Raw genomic sequence first — 16,365 nt, 5'->3', positions numbered from 1 at the left:
TGAATCCATTTTAGTAAATTCACAAACTACCGCAAATCAAAGCTTAAAAGACGATATATTTCATCAAGAACTTCAGCAGAGCTTGTTGCTATCTATGCAAACAGTACGAAGAAGTTGGTCCTATACTGTATTACTAGAAATTAACAGATATAGTTGAAATTAATAAAGGAAGCTACATGATTCCATATTTATAATCTATACCCTAATACACATTAATTTCAACTTGCATTGCACATTATTTTCTTCTTGCATTCCTATCAAACAGAAGGACAGGTGTTACTTGCTATTAAGACAGACATATGAAAAACCCACACAGAGATAAATCCAGATTTAATGAGTGTAAATTCACCCAAATCTCTGCTCCTTAGACTTCATTAGCATTAACTACTCAGAGATACCTAACTATTAGATGATACTAGGCTTTGACTGGATGAAAAAAATTAGCTTCTATGAATCTTGTTAACAGCCTCAATAGAGTGTAGGTGGTGGTCAAGGGACTGGCCCGTGCCAGTCACATTTGGTGACCAGTTGGCTCTGTGATGGACAAAATCAACTCACTGTACACCAGAATGGAACCAGGAGTCCCAGCTGCTTCTGTGAAAAGAGTATTTAGGAATGGGAGGCAAAAGCCAAAAGCAGACACACACAAGAGGATGCAGAAAGGAGATGTCAGAAGACAACAAATGCTGAACAGAGGAAATGCAAGAGTGAGGAGATGCAAGAGTGAGACCCACTGGTCTGTAGTTCCCCAGATCCTCCTTTCTCCCCTTTCTAAAAACAGGAGCAATATTTCCCTTTTCCCAGTCATTAGGGACTTGGCCTGGCAGCCATGACTTTTCAAATATGATGGAAAGTGCCTTGGCAACAATATCTGTCAGTTCCCCCATCCCTGGGATGTGTGTCATTAGGTCACTTCTGGCTGTTCAGCTTCATCAAGTGATCCTGAATCTACTCTTTGCTTAGAGTGAAAGGGATTTTACTCCCTCCACATCCACACAGAATCAGGCACTTGAAGCTGTGTTTTGGGAGACATCAGCACAAACTCAGCCAACTCACACGTGGGGCCTGGACAATTCACGTCACACACTGCCCCCCTTCAAACAGGCAGATCAGTTATGATGTTATATGTATGTATGCAGGTTTAAATAGCTATGAAAAGACAACTGTGGGTATCACCAAAAACAGAAAAAAGACTTGAGTTAGGTAAAAAAGGGAAGGGGGAGTAAAAGTTCCTGCAGCTAAAAAATTTTGTCAAAAGGCAGCAAAAAAAATCTTTAAGAAACAAAAGCTCTTTGAGATGGTAAAGAATAGTTGTATTTGCTAACTGCATTTTGTATATCGCCAACAAGCAAACACGGCACTCAATTCAATCTTCAATCTGTTGAAAATGTATGTTCAAAGTCTGCCATGTGAAATTTAGCACAGTAAGCACTCCAACCCACAAAAACAAACCAGTGCTTCCCAATAGAAACAAAAATACATACAAATTCAGGGACGTCCACAGCCAGGAGAGCACACAATACCTAGCCAGAACATCTCTTGGAAGACAAAGAAACAAATATAACAAGCCAAGGATTGGTATAATCCATAGTTCTTAGGTCAACTTGCTCCACTTGAAAGAGGCTGAACAAATTATAAAGAAAGGACATGGCAAGACAATGAAACATCTCAAATGGGTTCTCCCCAGTCTCAACTTTCCACAATCTACCATCCCACTGCACAAGACAAAAACTCATGGCAATGCCTGCCAAAACCCCTTCTTTATCTCACCTCTTTTGTTTGACACCTTTCAGATCAGCTATTGCTGCACAGTAGGTGAGACTCTGCCAAACATCAGGAGACCCTTGACCAGGAATAATCAGAACTGGGAGAATTGATGAGGATTCCTGCTTTGGGTTAATTAATGAGGATTGCTGCTTTGGGTTATCACTTTCTTAAGAGAAAACTCAAAGTCCCTGGGGTTAGCCAGCCTTCTCCAAATTGCTCATCAGACAAGTTCTGAAGTGTATAGGTGCTGCTGCTCAAACAACAACAAGCAATACAGTTTTCCAGGCCACACAACATCTAGATCATACCAAACAACACCGGACACATGGATCAAGAAGACTGACCTCTATAAAGCATACAACCATAAAAACGTTAATAAGATTGATGCACAAACCTGAACAAGCACCACCAGCTTCATCAGAATGGTCAGTTAGAAGATGTATGCTAAGGAAAGCACACAAAGCTTTTAAAAGTCTGCTCTGAGAGAATTTGTGCCAGGCATTTTGCCAGAGGACAGATCATTAATGGTTTTGATGATCTCCCCTTGGAGAGGGGGCTGCCAAGACAAATCCTCTTAGTTATACTAGAGAGGTTAAGTGAGGTCAAAAAGTCCCACCTCTCCCCAGCTGTGGGCACTTCACCAGTTTGATAATTTTGATAATGAAATAAATGAATGCTTTAGGTGTTTACATTTAATTAGCCTGATGCCAGCAGAGTTTCTAATAACCAGTATTATACTTGGGTTTGTGTCTGCTTTGATTAGCTCTCTTAACGGCCGACCAGCTCTGTCACCCTAGTGGAACAATCTATTTTGCGCAAGTCAAGGCCATTTGAGACCTCTGGGCTATGTGGAGGCTGACAGCGCCAAGAGCCTGTTTATTTTCTTCTGAAGGCGAAAGAAATAGTTGCGCTTGGTAACACATTTTGAAAGCCGCGGTGTACAATACCTCAAGGATATTACTTACCTTCCAAAGCAAGAGTGTCTAAACATTCACCTGTTCCCTAAACACTTCTATGCACAGGAGGCAAGAATTAATTTCCTTTCAACAATAATACTTGTACAGTTGATCACCATGGCAACAAAGGCGAAACTTAAAAGCAGTTGGTGTAACAACATTCAGTATCCCCTCAAAACAGTCAGCTACCACAAATACTATTTGTGGCTATTCATTCAAGCACATTCTCTACATTGCTATGTTCCTGTTTCAATTATTTTGAGATGAAGTTTCTTTTCTTTACTAATTTAATGGAAAAACTGTAGAAGACACACATCCAAAAGAAATCCAAATATTTTGAACAGAAAAAACCACACAATAACACTAACTGAAGGGTCTCCAATTTCTCTCAAAGAACCAGCAACAAACAATGTATCAATTGTCAGCAACAATATTGGATAATTTTACTGAAAGCTCCCTTAGAAGATATTTTCTATTCCCTCATCACTACATGGTAAACTAGCAGACTATAGATACAATGGATACAAGTTACCAAAATTTGCAAACAGCAGTTTCCTATCTATGAACCTAGAATTAAAAGATCACCAAATAATTAAGGACCTACTTCCCCAAGGTCCCACAACCACTCAATACATCACTACAACTAGACACAGGTAGTCATAATGAAATTTTCCATGCTCATGACAGATTTTGGGCCTGCTGCCCTCTAAGACTACTGAAGAGCTCTGATCATACCACCTCCAGCAGTAACTCCCCTGAAATAAGTGAGGTACAAATCTCCCTCCACAGAAAAATAATAAAAAACTCCAAAAATAATCCTCCTGACCAAAATCTTGAAAGTACACCCAAGCAGACTGCTTTTCACAAAGTACCCTTCCCCACCCCATAACATCTAAAAGGAAGAAAAGATTGTCATGGAACATCTGGACAACCACTGGTGTTTGCTACTAATGGGTTATTATTGATACTGCTTCTGTTTAGTTATTTTGTGTTGCTTTACAGTACACACATCTCAATACTTTTTTATTTTTTAGAAGTTGTGCTCACTGTTCTAATCCAGAAGAAAACACATTTCTTCTGAAAGGACATGACAATTCTCACGCATTTTCTGAAATAACTAAAGCAATTATAAACCCTGACAAATGACAGTATGAAAGTAGTTCTGAGAAAATCATATTTTGAAGCTTGAAAGAGTTTACACAAAGTTAAAATGATCACATGATCCTAATTTTACAATTGTTACATATCAGAGTTAGTTTACAGCCTTGCATCAGTTTACATTATTAAATATTCATTCAACCAGTTACACTTACTGATGCTTGTTTGCTCGTGTGCTTCTTCCAACCACAGAAAAATGTGGCACAAGAAGAATTATTTTAATAGATCATGCATTTTCAGCTGCAAATGTTCCTTTCAAGGACCATATCTTTCTGGATCTTGCCAATTATTAGCACTAGTTAAGTAATTTCCACTTCCCCAAGGCAGTAACAAATACACATTTAAAGCAATTAAAACAGACAACATTTATAGTGATTGGCTAAAGCACAAAACAAGCATACACAAACCCTCTGTTGCTTCTCTAATTCTATGGCAGCAGTCTCTACCTTTCTCTTGTAGGCTGTAGTCCTACCCACTACATAACTCAGAATAAAAAGTCCTAAAGGGAGGTCACACATTTATATCGCTGCTGGAAACTCTGCTCTGTTGCAAACATTTTTGACTCTTTTTGTAACACATTATTAAAATTAGAAATAGAGTGGCACTAGGTGGTTCTGATTTTTGACAATTTAAAGAGGCATTTTTCACCTAACTTACTCTTGAATTAATACATGATTATGACAGATGTATCCCTCAATAAGTACTCTAAGTATTAGATTTACATTTGTACATAATTAGAGTAAGGCTTAAAATGGGCAAAAAAATCATATTTCCATATAAAAATAAGAAATTAACTTTGAGAGAAAGAGATGAACATATTGACACTATTTTTAGATAAGCAGGTAAGACCTGTAATTAAAGCCTGATCTTTGCCTAAGAAAACATCTGTTTTCTTCACTGTGTAATTAGTAAAATTAATGAATTCCAATCCATCCACACAAATTATTTTCATAAGTTTGAAATCAATCACTTTAAAGCCCAAGATGCTTTCAGCTACACAAATTTGCCAAAAAGTGATACTGTAGATCAAGTTCAAATTACGACTGTAATTTTCTTATAGTTATGTTTCAAACATTTTCTAGCCTTCTTCCTCTATTCTGCCAATGTTCACATTTCTATTATAAACAAAACATATTTGAGCCTTTAAGAGATTTGAGGTAACTACGTATTAAATTAACCTTCTCATACATAATTCTTGTCAGAAATCTGATTAAGATCACATTTTTTAACTGGATCATAACAGGAAATATGCTTATTGGGAGATTTGCAAAAAAAAAAAGACTATCCCCCTCCAACATATTTTATTATATACAGAGCAGGAAACTGCTGAACAGTGAACACAATTTCACAGATTAGAACATCAAATATTAGAGAAATTTCTTTTAAAATATGTTCTTAAAAAAGTGTTACTTCTAAGAACATTACATGGCAGGTGACCACACTTGAAGGGTTAGTTGGATAATTACAGACACCCCAAATGATGGCACACAGAGCATGCTTTAGCAACCACCACTATTGCCACTGTATTGCTGCCATAAAGGGACAACAAAAGGAAGCTTCTATCACACCATCTTTGGGTTCTCAGTCACAAAAACAATTCTGACTGCCCATATTAAAAATCTTTGACCAAAACCTATGTAAGTATCTGTTCATCTGCTATAATTGTTTCAATTTTCCTCTTTGATTCAGAGATATGTGCAGGAAAAACCCAGCTAACAATCTCATAAGTACTTGTTTTACGAATTTGGCCCTCAGTCAAGAAGTTGCAGTGAAAAGTCTTTTAATCACCTTCTGATCAGAATTCACTGGATTGGATCTAAGTTCAAGGGTATTAAAATGTGCAAAGGAGACTATGAAAAAGTGGCTGGGTTATAGATTTTAACTTCTTAACTAGAAAATTGACTCAAAATAGATTTTCTAATTTACAATGAATCAAAAGAAAAAACATTAGACCATAGCAAAAGTGGCACAAATGTATCAAAAAGCAAATGAATAAACATTTGAAAAGATTTATTATTAGAAATCGTAATAAATTTTGGAAAGATGAATCGATTTTAGTTAAAAGGTATAACTGACAATTTATTGGGCGGGAAGATGCATTATTTTCCAATTGTTATCCACCTACACTAAAACTGATTTGTGTCCTATTGTATTTTATGGAAAAGGAGAGAGCAACTTTCAGTGATTTAGATTAAATGTATTAATCATAACCAGACACTGTGAACTATATATCTACTATTAAAGAAGATTTTTGACATTTAATTCTGTAGCAATATTTTGGCTCTGTACCACTCTTCCTAAATCCAATTCCTGCTACAGTTGGCAGATTTCTCCCTTTTAATTTTATGGGGCTTAAAGTAGCATTTAACCATCCATGCGGTAAATAATGCAGGATTAGAAATATTTAGTGTTTTGTTTCCCTTTGAAGAGAACCAATCCATCAACCTCCAAATATTTTAAAAATATTTTCCACATTCTAGTAATATTTAATATAAGATTCAGTAAAACATCTTATATAAATGAAGTTATTTACCTGAAACAAAAAATATCCCACATTAAATACTAAAGAAAATATGCATCTGCATCACTGATATAGGGGAAGAAATTTTATAATGATACTGCTTTGGGTACAAAGAAAACTTTAATAAAACCTTCCGAGTTTTTAAACTTAACAGTCACATAATACTTACTGTCAATCAGAAAAAACACAGTTAAACGTTCCCCTGAACAAGGCATAACGATATATTTTATAATATTTATGCCCAACTTAACACTGAAATGGTAGCTTCTATTTATACACCCCCCCCCCCTCCCCCACTCACACCGACTCCCGCTGTCTAGGGAATATAAGCAAAATTTGTTATCTTTATGATGGGAGAGGAGGGTTAGGGTTTTCTCCCTTGTTCCTTTCCTCTATTCCTCCCCCCCCCCCCCCCCTTTTTTTTTTATGGAGTAATTTCCCACGTTTTGCTTTAATGTTATATTTTGCTGCATGGAAAAGGGAGTTTAGAATAACTTTTAAGAAGCAATATTCTTAGAATTCTTTTAGGTAGTACAAATAGTCTTAAAATGCCTTATAGCTACACCAAAATGTAGACCCCAGGTTTAAAAAAAAACACAAACAAGAGGTGCAGTATGGCAACAAAAACTCAATTGTGACATGTACAATGCTTTCTTTCCCATAGCATAACAGTCTGACAGAAAACAGGAAAAAGGGTTTTCTCCAGTTTGACCATATTCTTCAGGGAATAAAAATGCAACCTACTGTGAACATACTGTATGTATCTGTTTAGGTCTTTGTAAAAAAAAGCTTTTAGAAGCCTTGTCCAAAGCAAACAGGTCAGGGCAAAGGGAAAATGGGGCACATTTTCTCTAAAAAGCTCTTCAAAGTGAACTACATGAGTGTTTAAAGAAATACACATCTAAAGCAAGACAGTTGAAACAGAGTTTGCCCATCAGCTAACAGTAAGAAAAGATGACTCCCTAAATAAACAACTTTCAGTTCTCTGAATTGAGAATTTTCTTCCTTGACCTTTAAAACCAAGATCTGCAGGAATACTAAGTCAGAGCTGAGAAGTAACAGAATGAGAAAGTTAGTCTCCTATTTGTGAATGCAGGTGTTCAAAATCACCTATCCAAAGTCAGTAGTGAGAAAAACTATCCACAGCAAAAATCAGATCAGGAGTAAGTATAAAAGTCTGCTGAGTCTAATTGCAAGGGGCTGAGCGGAACAGATTTTGAGTTGTTATCAAAACTGTTGGACTGAAGTGTTCCCTTGATCAGTTTCAAGAATTTACACTTCACTCGAAAAAGAAGCTAAAAAAGCACCTGCTATGTTGCAGCTGAAGGGACAGTAATTAACAGGCAAGGACTAATACACTCTTGAACCACTCCAGCCACAAGTGCTAACGATAATAAACCTTTTCTTTTTGTCTTCTTTATTCCTAGATACTCTATGTCAATCAGCAATTGGACAAATGGTGTAAGTACATAAAAACCAATAATTATTATGCTTTTGAAAACATCATACCAGTGTTTTATGTAGGGCTTTCCCACAACATCAAGAGCCCACAAAACTCAGGCACTTTGAGTTTTTCTGTGACTCACCTTACAACTCACAGCTTTTTAAAAAACGGATTATCTATGGGGAATGACCTTTCCAATCTAGGATTGCTTACCACCATTTTATTTAAAGTTAGCACAGCTGTGTCTGATTGTGGATAAATAAGTTTTATAAAGTGCTCACTTCCAACAGGTCTTTGAATTAAACATGTTGCAGAAACATAAACAAAGCCGACATTTCTGTAAAGAAAAGGTTCTGCATTCAGTTATGTGCTTACTTGCTGTAAATACCATGTGGTAACTGTTGAAAGAGTTTTGAGTAGTTTTCAGTAATTTTTGCCTTCTCAAAACTACACTCTCAATATGCACATTTGATTTTCTTATTTCATGAAACCAAACAGTAGTAAGCACTTTTCCAGCTGAGTAAGAAGTAAGGTAGGTACAACAACTGTGGTTTGCTCCTGTCCTTTCTGGTTGTGTTTAACATGTTAGAGAACAGTTGGATGTAAAGACAGTGAAGTCAGAGCAATCAAAGCAAATGGCAGAGGAGGACCTCTCCATTCCTGTATAATCTCTCACAGCAGAAAAGAAGCCAAGTAATTTTCTTGGTCGACTCAACTTCAATACAATACATCATGTATGTTTCCTACTTTATTTTCTGGCCTATATTTTGAAGTAATTTGATATATGCACTGCCATGATGAATTGCTGGAGAGAATACTACAGATCCAGTTTAATTCACTATTTTTGCAGTACTTCTTATTCTGAGTACAAGCCATATGAACTCAAACCGAACATATAACCTCCCCGCCGCCTACCCGTTTAAATTGGGGTTTGTATTTTTGCTTTTATTCAAAATCAAACAACATTAAAATATTCTCATCATTGCCTTATAGTAATGATTAGAAAGATAAGCTGCTAATGCTATCAATCACTTCACACAAGATTTTTAGAATATGTATTACGTAAACTAATTCTAACAGAACCAGTGAACAAAACAAATGAGTGCATCTGAATAGAAACTGCTTATCTTAGAACAAATCTAGGTGGTCAACTAATAGGCTTAATCTTGATATCTGATGGAAAAATTCTGCTTACCTCTAGACCTGTGAAGAGGCTGAATCCATTACAGATGACCACCATATGAAAGGCAACATCAAAAATGTATTTTCAAGTTGTTCCACCTATCAGCAGCCCTGATGGAAAAACCTAGTCATGTGAATAAGTTACAATGGGTTGAATTAGCAAGAAACTTCCAAGTGTTTAGGAACTGTACTTGCTTTCCATTTAAAAATGTTAAACAATGTATTAGCTGAAATCACTGGCATGACTTTCATGATTTGCTTGATGTTTATGATGTTATTACAACATAAATGAGATGCTGCTTATCAGGTAAACCATAGTATCTGTGCAGGTGTTCCTTGCCTATTACACGTGTTTTACTATCTATTCTCAGCATTAAAGGATCAACTTCCCCCATCAAGCTCAACACAAGGAAATCCAACTCAGGATATCAAGTTAGGTTTAGGAAATCTAACTTGACTCTGGATACAGGATGCTGTTCTACCATTAACTATTCAAAATGCTGCTCTTCAGACAATAAGAAGTTTCTAAAAGAGACCCAACAACGAAATCCTTGCAGAAAAGACACTAAGTGTAATAATTAGAGGATTTTCCATTAGAATTGCACAAAAACATGAAACATCAAAGAACCCATAGGCACTTGGGGAGTCAAAATAAGCAAATTCCAAATGTCTAGAGAAGAAACATTTTATGCAGTCACACACCAGACAGTGGGATTTCTTTTAAAGCTGCAGAAAACAAGAAGAATAATCATGTTGCTTTGTATTTTGAGGTCAGAGGTTTTAAAAATCATTATTATCTGTAAAGACTGCTGTAAAACTGTATTAAATGTGTTTTCAAGACAGACACTAACTGAAGAATGAAAGGAATATCACAATGTTATTTGTCCTCCTTAAAAATAAACTTAAGTGAAATTGTAGATGACAATCACTGGAGCGGTTGGGTTGAGGTGAATTACAAGAAATACTGCTTAGCCTAACAGTTCATAGCACTTGTCACCATGAATAAACCACAGAACGCATCTAAAAAACTAAGCAGCACATTTGGCATTTCTGAGACTAATGCTGGAGGGCAACTGCTCTACTGAAGTGGGATGCTGGTTTTGACACTATACTTGAGAGTCCAGGAAGAGACTAAGTCACCACATTCACTTCAGCTAGACAGAAGTTAATCTTCCATAGTTTAAGGGTATGCTTTGATTGTCACTGCAGGTCAACTATACCAATAAAAAACCACTGTGAGCTTTGTGACACAGAGTATCTCTTTTCATGGTTATACCTAAGAGATACTTACATTTTGTTGATAAAGTACAATTGTTATCTCCACTAGCTATTAATTGGCTGATGCATCTAAACTATTTTTTTTCTTGATAGTCATAGGTTTTGTAAGAATCAAGGCAAGACACAACTCAAGACTCAACACTCTAATTTACAAGGCAAGTGGCACAGAAGAATGAATAAAAAACACATGGCTCACCTTCACGAGTAACTCTGCTCTGGCTAATGAATTACAGCTTCAAGTGAGACAAATGCTGTGGTATTATTTGTGTCTCTATACTGATTTGATGACACCATGATAATTGAAGATTTACATTAGACAATTTCAGGTGACACAAAAATACCTGTCACTTAATGCAAACAGCTTGTGAGGCAGACTTTATTTAACCACAAATCTCATAAGTGATAGGTAGAACTCACAACCCTTCATAACAATGACATCAACACTGACAAACCTGACCTATTAATTGCAATGCTCTGCCTTGAACAATCACATACAAACCAACTGTGCCTTACATATGGATACCACTGCTGGTGCTATTAGTGATGAGAACCACTTTGAGTACTGACCAACCATGAAAAATGATACAGGTGTAATTAGGATCCTTTCAGTGAGGAAGTACACTAAGCCATTATGAAAGTCACTAAGCAGCTTTAGTCCTCCATCAGGTGCTTCCCATAGCAGATGGAAGTTACATTAGGCTTGCACTGGTGTAAGTGAAAGCTTTAGAAAAAATGCACTAGAAAATTAATTTGTGGAAAAAAGAAGCTCTTGCTATGTGGAATACATGGTGAGGATTAAAAGGTGTAAGAACAGTGAGCAGTTCCTCCAAAAATGTATAGATACATAAAGTTAAAAACATCACAGGTACCTCAGCATTTTCCACAATATTTACATTTCATTTTGAAACCTACATTGTTTATGATGAGGTTTTGAAATTTGACTGAATCTTTTTTCCCTTTAGTTCATAGATTTGGGTTGGAAGCAAAAGATCATCTAGTCTAACCCCCCTGCCATGGGAAGGGACACTTTCTGCTAAATGTGAAACTATTGTTTTCTCATAAAATAATGCTATTTCAATGTGACTATGTTTTGAAGTCTAGAAGTGTGCCACTTGACTCATTCCTCAGGAAAACTGTAGTATTTTTGCCAAGTTACTGAACACTAGAAGAATCCAAGGTGGGGCTTACACCAACATCACAGCAGCATCTCCTCTCCTGACAATCTGAATTTTTCTGCCTGAAAAAACATATCTGCAGGAAGCACATAGGTGCAGGAAACCACCCACTCCTTAAGGAAGTTTTATGCCTCTACACTGTAAAACTAAGGTATTGACTTAAAGAGAGGATTAAAAGAGCATGACATTGACTAGATTTTTGCATAAATAGGTATCAATTTAAGGTAATTACAAATAAAAAAAAGGGAAAAGCATACTAAGAAAGGCTTTCAGTAGCTGAGAGTATTTTTGATGACAGGAAATCTTAATAAAACCATTACAAAACCAAAAAAACCATACCCTCCTACTTGTTTAAAGGTAAATTCATTTGCAGTTTTAGCAGCATAAGGTTTCAAAATGTTACCCTCAGGCAGAGGCTTAATATTCCTCATCATGAATGAATCAAAGTGTGAAACTCAACAAGAGTTTAGTTTTGTTATAATCTACTACCATCACATTAACACAGAATTTGATATAGACACTATCGCTCCAAATGACAGAAAATCATTAACTGAAGAAAATAATTAATACACCACAGAAAAATTCTTTCGTGCACCTCGCTGTTACTATATTATCTGACTATACCACTCATCCAACATAAACAAATTCTCCACACCACCAAATACACTTCAACTTGAGAAGCAGTGTTCTTCCAAAAGTTGCAGAGTATCCACAAAGAGGCTTATGACCAATATTGTAAAAACAGTGCCCAAATTATTCTTTAAGGAAATATTCTTTGGATCTATAGCAAGGTTTCTTACCCAGTAATATTTCACTTTATCTCCAAAATATTTTGACAAGAAAAAAGCTCCTGAAAACACCTGACTGTTTCTTCAGCTAAAAAGAACTTAGAAGCAGAAGTGTTTGATGTGATTTTATATTTTGAAAGCTGTTTAAAACAGCACGAGTGCTCAATGCATCTTTTCTCCTAATGTCAATAGACTTTTAATCTGTCAACAATTTTTTTGAGAAAAGCTTTTATCTTTGAACTTTTAAAAGTCACAGGATTTGACAGAAATACCCAGACACCTTCAGATAACGGGTCCTGGAAATGTAGCTTTCATCCTTTAAACACATTTTGAATAATTACAACTGTGTATAGTCAAGCTCAGTAGCACAGCTGTGCAAAAAAATAAATCAATCCAGGAGTGCAAGACTTAATACAAGCTGTCTTTAATATAATGAAACCAATCCCCATGACACAAAGGTGATGGATGGAAAAATTGGCAGAGTCAAAAGAAAGCATCTTTTTTTATTGGTCATGTTTTTGCACTTTAGCTCAGTGAAATCACTTACCAGCTTCCAGCCCAGACAGGGAATACAGGCAGGAAGAGGCGACACAGAAGAGTTCTTAAACAAAACCCTGCAATGTTTCTCTCTGTCTCAGAGAAGAAACAGTGCCTAGAACCACACAAGGAGTAGCTAAAACAGCAGCACTCATTTTTGAAACTTATTAAAATTTCCACATTTGTACGGAGGAGTTGCGAATGAAAGTCAAAATTTTCCGTCGAATACTAAGTTGGGCAAAACATTTTGAAGAAAATGAGAAAATAGTCATGTTATGTTTTTGCTATCTATAATTAACTTTTATTTTCTTTAAAAAGGGTTTTATGCTCTCCCCAGGAATCTATCTGAGAAAAAAAATGACAACCTTAATCATTTTAGATAAAGAGGTAATTTAGTATTCTACATCATAGAAACAAACCTTTACACTTCCAACACATCTAAAGGGTTCGATTTCAGATTTTATTCTATGAAATACCAAAGCTTCACATGCAATTTGCTAGAATGAACATAGATACAGTACTAGAAAAGTGACATGTATATAAACTATATGTCACTAGATGAGTGCCAAGTCTATAAACATACATAAAGACCAGAAGAAAAAAAGCATTCCTTCTAAGAAATCAGTGTTTCATTCATGGAACACTACCTCTAAATGTCAGGATTTCTGCGTTTTCCTAATATAAAGCAATGTGAGGCTTGGGACTACATCAGGTCATCTGTAACTTCAGAATTCAACCAATTCAACTCAACCACAATAAGATTTGATGCAATATACACCTTATTAAAAGAGTACATTAAATATGAAAGCAAATGTATAATTTTCCTAATTTTAACTACAAAGCTACTACTATCAACTTGGCATGGTATTAGAGAAACCACATACTTTTCTACTTCTTTTCAAGTATAGTTACAGTTGATTCTATCACAAAATCAAGCAATGAAGATATAAAAAGTCACCATTATAATTGTAACCCAAAATATATACATGACAAACTAATTAATTCCAGATTCCATTAAAAACTTGTCTAACTATGAACTGGACAATTGAAAGGCTGTAAGCCAGTTGTATTGAATATTTTCTTTTTTTTTTTTCATTTTCTTGCTCAGCCTTTTCAGTTGTCATCTGCTGTATAACTCATTCAACCTGGACATTGGAGTAGGTAAGGATTTTCAAAGTACGTGCATGCTAGTTTTTCTATTTCTCTCTTTCTTGTCCAGTGTTGTGTGATTATTAAAAGAGTGTTTTGACTCAAAGGCAGTACACCTGATAAAAGAAAGACCCATGAGTTTGCTCAAATTAAGCAACTCATACATGACACACAGGAAAAGCTTCTGGAGAGACTCTAAGTGCTAGCTGTGGCTACCTCAAATTCAAGTTTGCTGCCTGGTCCATGAAGAGCAGCATTTGTGCTCTGATCCTCAGCTCCAACCATGCTGTGAACGTGATGTGAGCAGGCACTCTCCTTGGTCCTCAGCAAGCAATACTCCCACTCTCAGCCTGTCATTCCTCTTACAAGAAAACACCCAAACAGTTGGGCATTAAACACTTTCTGAGAGAGGATGAGGGTATAACCAGCCATTATCATAGCTCTTCCCTCTGCCTTCTCCAAACCTGCGATCTCACACAGGCTTTGCTGGCTGCTATAATTGTGAACCTTCAACCAAGCTTTTCAAAAAAGCTTCAGCCTTGACTGCACGCAAAAGGCCAACTGTATGCTCACATTCTGTAGATACAAATTACAAACCCTAAGACTGAACAGAAGATATAATGTGTATCTTTTAGGTACTCTATTTTTTTTAACATTGTCTCCCTTTCAGGTCTGTGTAAAAGCAGTGATACAGACATCAGACTCTTTGAGGCCGGAAGAGAATTCATTCACACTACAATTCCGTTCAATAACTCGAGTCTGCAGTGTTCTTTCCTCAGGATATTAATCTTTCTTGAAGCATTCTTGCTCTTCTTCACTGTTACCATCTAATAGCAGTAATTACTTCTTGCTCTGTGTTATCAGATGTCACAGGTATTAAATGACTTTTTTTGTCATTGAATTTAAGTATCTAAAGAAGATTTTCTTTAAGAAGCAATCACTGACAAAAGGAAGCACGCGAGCTCTGGTTTATATTTGCAAAGACAGATGCAGCAGATGTGCCCACAAACATAAACAGTCTTTAAGGAGGTCAGAAAGCTGCATCTGGAGAGCTAACAGCACATCCCCTCTATTTGTGACTCCTGCCTAAACATAGTGACTCAGAAGCTACATTCACATGCCAACCTTCTTCCACAACATCATGCAAATGGTATATTTAATAACTGGAGGTAACTGAATTATCAGTCTTTAGTAGATTGGCTTGGATTTTTTTTATAAAGGGAGCTACAATACTATCATTATATATGGGATACCATGAGTGGAAGACAAAATGGACTCCTAAGGACAATCCAGAAAGTGTAGCAGAAAATAAACATTAGGAATTTTTATTATATATATGCATTCACAGTATATCTTCATCAATTGAAATTTAATCACCTTTTTACAATTTAGAGGAAAAGGAAGGGTTTAGGGTAGTTAAGCCATGTATCATCAGTACCATGAAGCTAACCTATCAGTTATAATAGCTCCTATAAAATACCAGAGTGAAATTGCAATAAGCCTGGAAAATGGGCTACAAATCCCAGATATGCTCAAGCAAGCACTGAACCAAAAATAAAAATAGGTAGATAGGAAACCAAGAACTAGATAGCATTCATCTAATTCACGACCACTAACAGCAGAGATCACAGGCCAAGGTTTTAAAGCATCTTATTCAGCTCCAAATGGCAATTATTGGACAGGAACTTCAATTACAAAAACCTTGCCTCTTCAAAATGAATTAAATTTCTAGCAGTTCCTTTCTATTCTTTCCACATATAATAACTCTTATATTTCTCTGAAGCAACTTATGTTGTTCAGGCAACTTAAATCTGAAAACATTCAATGTTGTCAAATAATAAAGAATATCCATGTTGCAATATTTATTGTCCTCACCTATGTTTATTACACCTGATAAGGATCTCCCACATCCTCTTCCATACATTTTCCTTATCAGAAAGAAATAGACTGGGCTATAATTAATACATTTCAGCATTTAAATTTAAAAAGTCAAATTTCTCTTCTCATCATGCCCTTCTCCAAAGAAAGGTTTCTAATATTTTTTTTAAATTTATTTTAGACAAAAAATAGGAAAATCCAAGTATTAGATTGCACAGAAATGCAAAGACAGGTGAATTTTTTCCTCCACTTAAGAACACTGCTCCTAGGGCTGTAGGTACTAAAAAACCCCAAACATCCCATTTGTTTAGAACAGGCTGAGTACAAAGAAATGCATGATCTCTGTGGCAGGCACTTTTAATTTTCTTTTGTATATACCCTTTTTGCCTGACCACATAGGTGTAAACCAAACAAAAGAAAACAGGGACATATTTTTCAAAACAGAGTTTTGGGACAAAAAATGACCTGAACTGTACCACAATGCATCCTGAAAGTTTTTTTATTATCAGAAAATAAATTGATTTGATTTTCA

General features: G+C 36.0%; 1 protein-coding gene across 1 annotated transcript in view; it reads right to left on the bottom strand.

The window, feature by feature from the left end:
• GPATCH2 (G-patch domain containing 2) overlaps window positions 1-16,365 on the bottom strand; it is a 118,057-nt gene that overhangs the window by 78,438 nt on the left and 23,254 nt on the right. The window lies entirely within an intron of this gene.

The sequence above is a fragment of the Geospiza fortis genome, unplaced genomic scaffold (assembly GCF_000277835.1).
Source record: "Geospiza fortis unplaced genomic scaffold, GeoFor_1.0 scaffold41, whole genome shotgun sequence".
NCBI classification, from domain to species: domain Eukaryota; kingdom Metazoa; phylum Chordata; class Aves; order Passeriformes; family Thraupidae; genus Geospiza; species Geospiza fortis.
Note: the sequence above shows the minus strand (reverse complement) of the source record. Positions and strands in the feature narration are given on the sequence as shown.